This window comes from Elephantulus edwardii, unplaced genomic scaffold (assembly GCF_000299155.1).
Source record: "Elephantulus edwardii isolate Elephantulus edwardi_28Jun2011 unplaced genomic scaffold, EleEdw1.0 scaffold00153, whole genome shotgun sequence".
NCBI lineage: Eukaryota > Metazoa > Chordata > Mammalia > Macroscelidea > Macroscelididae > Elephantulus > Elephantulus edwardii.
In genome coordinates this window covers 824017-830970 of record NW_006399903.1, presented here as the reverse complement: position 1 = coordinate 830970, position 6954 = coordinate 824017, and positions in this window count along the sequence as shown.

Sequence of the window (6954 nt, the reverse complement as noted above, 5' to 3'; positions counted from 1 at the left end):
TGCTCACTCTCAGCACAGAGACTTCCCTCCCCTCCCCTCCCCTTTTCTCCCGAAGCTTAGTGTCCTCTTTTTCCTACTTTTAACTAAACAGTGTTCATTCCCTTGTTATGTTCAGACAATTGTGTTTTGGATAATGTATAGGTTTTGAGTAAGTACAATTAAACTTACTGCATTTCCATTCTTCTTTTTTCAACCTTTCCTTAAATTTTATATTTTTTGCCCACAAAGTTTATATACATCGTGTTTCACACTTTTCTTCATTTGTATTGTGTTTTATACAGTTATTCCCATGTCTATGCTTTAGAAAATAAGTTATGTAATATTTTTTCTAAATAATAGATTCCCGTTTTTCTTAATGTTAGTCATAACTTGTTATGATCCACAAAGTGAAATGACTTCGTGCTGTTAAGAAAACAAAAGTAAACTTTCTTTTGTTATTTGTCTTGCATTGAGCCAAAATGTATCTGATGTCAACAATGATATTAATTGTCCATGACTTCTTCTGAATCCAACTTGATGCTGACAGTTTCCTGTTAATGTGTTTTTCCAAACTATGTCAGCACTTGTTTTGTTATTGTTGCTGTTATGTGCTGTCAAGTCACCTACTACTCATAGCAATCTTATATACAATAGCTCTGCAGCCTACCCTGTCCTGAGCCAGTCTCACTGACTCCAACACACTGACATCCATTGCCCCAGTTACTGTATCAATCGATCTCGTCCGGGATCTCCCTTTCTTGTATGGTCTCTCCATCTTGTCACACATGTCCTTTTCCAATGACTGGTCTCTTCTGGCCATGTTCCCAAAGTCTTTGAGACTGAGCTTCAAAATCATAGCCTCTAAGAAGCAACTTGCTTTCATCCTCTCCAAGACAAACCTTTTGGGTATTTTTTGGCTGTCCATGGTATGTTCAAGACTCTTCTCCAACACCACAAATTAAAGGCATCAATTCTTCTGTCATCCTTAGTCACTATCCATAGCAAGTGCATAGCAAGTAATTGTGAAGTCCATGGCCTGAATAAGGCACACATTATTGTCTAGGCTGACAGTGTTGCTTCTTAGTCGTCTGGAGAGGTCCCTTACAGCAGATTTTTCTTTTCATTTCCTGACTGCTCATGCCAAGAGTGTTGATTGTGGAGCCAAGCAAGCTCCAATTGTTAACAACCTTAGTCTCTTCTCCATCTATCGTGGTGTTACCAGTTGGCCCAGTGGTGAAAATCCTTGTTTTCTTGATGTTGAGCTACAATCCATATTGAAGACTACAGTCCTTGACCTTCTGCAGCAAACACTTCAGGTCTTCCTTAGTTTAACCAAGCAAGGTTGTATCATTTGCAGAATGTAGGTTGTTTATGAGTCTTCTTCCAATCCTGATGCCATATTCCTTCTCATAGAGTCCAGTCTTCCAAATGATCTGTTCACATATAGGTTGAAAAGATATGGAGACAAGATGCATCCCTGATGCGCTCCTTTCCTAATTGAGTAAATATTACTTCAAATTCCGACTTAAGATACTAAAGAGCAAAAGTATTGGCTTAAAGACTAAGTTGTGCTTAACTCAACCTATGATGTTTTAAATTGTTTCATATACTGTTGAAAGGAGGGCAATGAACAAGGAATACTGGGAAACAAACGTCTTTGAAATACCATGCTATTAAAAACAAAAACAAAACAAAACTGAGAGTATACCATGGATTTCCAGAAAAACCAACAAATCCATCTTTGGAAGATGTGCAGCTCAGAGGTTTTAACTGTGGGCTTTATCTCAGGGCTCCTCTGGTTACATTTTAACACAGTTTCTCCACAGCAACGCTGTGATCTCTCTACCACTATTACCAGGGTCTCAGTCTCACTAGGGTTCTGCTCTCACTAGTGTTTTGCTCTAATCTCTCTCTCTCTCCAGGGTCTGTTCTAGTCTCCCTCAAGTCTTGCTGTCTAATCTGGGAGGCATTCTTTTTCTTATCCTAGTCCCACACCTGTTGATGACCATGTGTCTGCAGTGTAGGGAGACAGAGACAAGGGGAGGCTAATGTAATGACTAGAAAAGCCATTTTTTAAGCTAACACTGCACAGTGAAACAGGATACACAGTAAGCTATGAGGTCCCCTTTGGAAAAAGAGCGGATCAGTGAAAACAGACCCCAGTGCCATAAATTGAGAGCAATGGATTTAAGCATAATATAGATTAACGGGATGACCCTCAATGAGATGGATTAACACAAATTGCTACAGCAATGAACCCATATAGAAAAGTTGTGAGCATGACACGTGTTTGAGCAGTGTTTAATTCTGTTTTACATAAAATTATCATGACTTACAACCCCCTCAAGGGTTCCTAACACCACCACCAACTATTATGTCAGATAAATACATTTTCTCCTCTCATTAAGTACTAAGAATTTATGTAACATTACATTGTCTTTTCAAGACTTTTTAGTCATAAATTTCATTATGAAAAATGCATACCTAAATTTTTCATTACCATTTACATCAAATTATAATGCGAACTATAATTAGCAAGATACAATTACATCATCTATAATTTTATTTTGTACTTTATAATGTGTTATTTTCTATTTCAAAAATATATTGCAATAAAAACAAGAATTTTTTAATAGTATGAATAGTTTAAAAAGGATTACATTTTTGTTTTGTTGTTTTAGGAAAGACTTGATAATTCATTTTTTAGTTAATTGTTAGAAGACCCTGATTACAAAATTTATTCTCCAAATAGCTTAAAAATTCACAAATTCTGCTTCAACTGTGGTACATTTTAATTTCATATGGGTTGTAATCAAGATAATTAAGAAATACCACTGTTTTGTTTGGTCTTGGGAGATTTGCTAATGAGAGAGATGTAAATAGGTTCAGGTGTTTTAGCTAGAGAGGCATCTCATCTTCGTTCTACTAAAGATTAAGGCAATGTCTGTTTTTACTAAAACCTATCATTAATATATTACTGATTTTTTCCTAACAAGTAATGTTGTTTAGCACATGTAGTTTTTATAATGGTCATGATTAAACTGGTTTGAGTTTGCCTCTAAATGAGCAAAGCTTCCAGATACTCTATTATGACTTTTGTTAATTTATGAAGTTGTTTGTGCAGGTGTTAGCACAAATTTTTATGTATCTAGTGCATATTTTAAAAATGCAGCAGACTTGCCAAGGAATACTATCTCAAAATCAGTGTATTCAAATTTTTAAATAAACTAGTATTTAAAAAACCAAAAATATGTATTTGCTAGACAAAGGAATTGTGGAATTTTTATTTTTATAAAGACGGCTTTTGTTTAAATCTTTCACTGTTACATTGAAGGTTCCAGGAAAGTGCTATAACATTGAATATCAATGAAATATGTGGTTCAGAATGTGACAGGGATACATCCTGTCCTCATTTCTTTTCAATCTGTATGCAGAACAGATCCTTTGGGAAGCAGGGCTTTATGAGGAAGAACGCGGCATCAATATTGGAGGGAGACTCTTTAACCTACAATAAGCAGATGACACAACCTTGCTTGTTGAAACTGAAGAAGACCTGAAGCACTTGCTGCAAAAGGTCGAGAAATATAGTCTTCAGTATGGATTGAAGCTCAACATAAAGAAGATAAAGATTCTCACCAATGGGCCAAATGGCAGCACCATAACAGATGGAGAAGAGATTGAGGCTGTTAGTAATTACAGCTTGCTCAGATCCACGATCAACACTCTAACATCAGTAGTCAGGAAATCATAAGACAAATTGCATTGGGAAAATCTGCTTTCATGAACATCTCCAGAGTGCTGAAGAGCAACGATGTCTAGATACAAAGGTGTGCCAAATCCAGGCCATGGTTTTTCTCAATTACTTGGTATGCTTCAGAGAGTTGGACAATGACTAAGGATGACAGAAGAAGAATAGATGCCTTCAAATTGTGATGTGGGAGAAGAGTCTTGAACATATCATTGACAGCCAAGATGACAAATAGGTTTGTCTTGGAGAGAATGAAACCAAGTCTCTCCCTGGGGGCTAGGATTTTGAAGCTCCACCTCACTACTTTGGGCACATGGCCAGGAGAGATAAGACCTTGGAGAAGCACATCATGCTGCGAATGGCCCCTGTCAGATGGACAGCGTAGGACACGGAGACCTTGGATGAGATGGATAGATACAGTAACTGAGATGATGGGAGTTGGTGTGTCAGAATTAGTGAGACTGGCTAAGGACAAGGAAAGAGGTTCAGAGCTGCTGTACATAGGGTAGCTATATATCACAGGCGAATCAATCAATAACAGTCTATGACAGGTTTGAAAGCAGGAGTGGAGTGGCATCTACTTCCTAAACAACTTGCTTCCAGAAACTCTATGAACTTTGATAAATATCAGTATTTGTAGAAGGCATTCAGGCCTTTTGTTCATAGGGTCATTATGAGTTGTGCTTGACTCGAAGGCAAAATCAATAACAACAACAATTGCTTTTAACTGAGTAAGTGTTCTTTGTCTAAGAAAGAAATGATTGTATTTGTTGCATTGTATTTGTTGTTGTCAAGTGTAATCATGTTGAGTATGACTCATAGAAAGACTCTATGAACTATGGACCTGAACCCTGTCCTAGCGTGAGCCATCATCCTCATTCTCTCACATATTTGAGCCTATTTCTGCTCTCACTGTGTCAGTTCATCTAATTGAAGGTCTTCAGGTCCTTCTTCAAGAAATAGCCTCTCCTAGCAACATTTCTGGCATCCATTTCAATTTTTTCTTTCTCTTCTGTTTTTGTAATGACCTTTTGCTTTCTTCATGGATGATATCTTTGATATCATCCCACAACTCATCTGGTCTTCAATCACTGGTGTTCCATGCCTCAAACCTATTCTTAAGATGATCGTGAAATTCACATGGAATTGATTCAAGACCATACCTTAGTTCCTGTGGACTTATTTTTCTTTGGCCTCAATTTGAACTTCCGTATGAGTAATTGATCATCTGCTCCAGTCTAGTTTAGACTGCCAATATTGAGCTTCTCCAATAATTTTCTCCACAAATGTAGTTAATCTGATTGCCATTTAGCCTATCAAGTGAGATCCATGGGTAAAGTCATCATTTGTCTCCTTTAAAAATGTATGTGCAATGAATAAATCATTGTAAATACAAATTTATTCTTTTTCCAGCCCCATTTCTATCACCTAGCCAATGTTTTCCACGACTATTCCTTATTCACTCTTTCTTGCTTTTGTATTCCAGTCACCAATTATCATTAACACATCTTGATTTTATGTTTGGTCAATTTCAGACTGAAAGATACTAGGTGTAACATCATATATTTGAATAATAAGTCAGTCTTTACACTGAAAGAATTATCCAAGAAGCTGGACACTATGAAAAGGAGTGTGGCATCAGGATTGGAGGGAGACTCATCAATAACCTGCATTATGCAGATGACACAACCTTCCTTGCTTAAAGTGAGGGTAACTAGAAACACTTCTTGCAGAAGATCAAGGAGTGCATCCTTTGGTATAGATTGCATCTCAATGTCAAGAAAACAAAGATTCTTACCACTGAATGGACAAGTAATATCATTATGGATGGAGAGGAGATTGAAAATAACAGCTTCATCTTGCGTGGATTAACAAATAATACACTTGGTACCAGGTGTCAGAAAATAAGGAGACACATTGTACTGGGATAATCTGTAGTTAGGGACTTCTCCAAATTATTGAGGAGTAATTATGCCAGCTTGAGGTCTGTTCAGGCCATAGTTTTTTTCAATTACCCCTTATACATCTAAGAACAGAACAATGAATAAGGATGACAGAAAAATAATTGAAACATCTGAGCTGTGATGTCAGAGAAGAGAACTGACCATCCCATGGACTGCCAAGGGAACAAACAGATAAATCTTGGAGAGGATAGAGCTGGAGTGTTCACTGGAGGAAAAGAATGATGAGGTTTCACCTCGCGTACTTTGGGCATGTCACTAAAAGAAGCTATTCCTTGGAGAAGGACACAATATAGTGAAGGGTGAAGGTTCAGTGAAGGAGAGGAAGGTCTTCAACCAGGTGGATTGACAGGATGCTTGATGCAGTGAGCTCTTGTGTGTCAGGAAGGTGCAAGATAGAACAGGGTTCAGATCTTTTGTTCATAGGGGCATTATGAGTTGTACTCATAGCAATAACAACAAGCCAAAATGAAAGAAAACCACCATAAACTCACTGATATCAAGGTGATTTCGTATCATAGTGGCCCTATAGGAAAAAGTACAAGACCATAGAGAATTTTTAAGACGATTATGTTAAGTGGAATACCCCAAAAGACAAAACGCTATATAACACCACTGTTATAGAATAGAACATATAGGGAGAGGGGTTGTCCAGAGATTGGGAAAAGATTGAGTAATAATGAACACTGTAGTAGAACAAATAAGGGGGAAAATTATATGATCATCAATATATGATTAGGCATTATATGTATTAACAGCAATTTCAAAAAAGGTGTGCATTTCTGGTTGGGATGGGAGGTGAGGTAGGGGAGGAAGAAAATGTGCAAATAAATTTAAAAAAGGGAAGACATTGGTGAAGAAGAATGTTGTATATACCGTCTGTACCACATTCAGAGCACTCTGCTGAAATTTGTTTTGTGTACTGCCGTTCTGAATGCTATGTGTTTGAAAAATAGAAAACTGGTAAAAAGAATTTTATAAACCATTGAAGTAGCACAATTCACACTGAGAACATTCAAATAATAAAAAAAAAAAACCAGCAAAACTTTGCTGTTTGATTCTCACAGACTCACTGACTTTCTTGAATAATTGCTGCCCAAAATGAAGTTTCCATTCTTCAAATTAGGCAAAAACACATTTTCTGTCCTTGATAGGAACTTTTAAGGAGCTGCAGAAAGTTTACAGAATTATTAACCCATGACATATTGAAATATTATTCCCCTTTGTTACTAATAAACAAATAGTTTTGAAAGTTAGAATTTATTT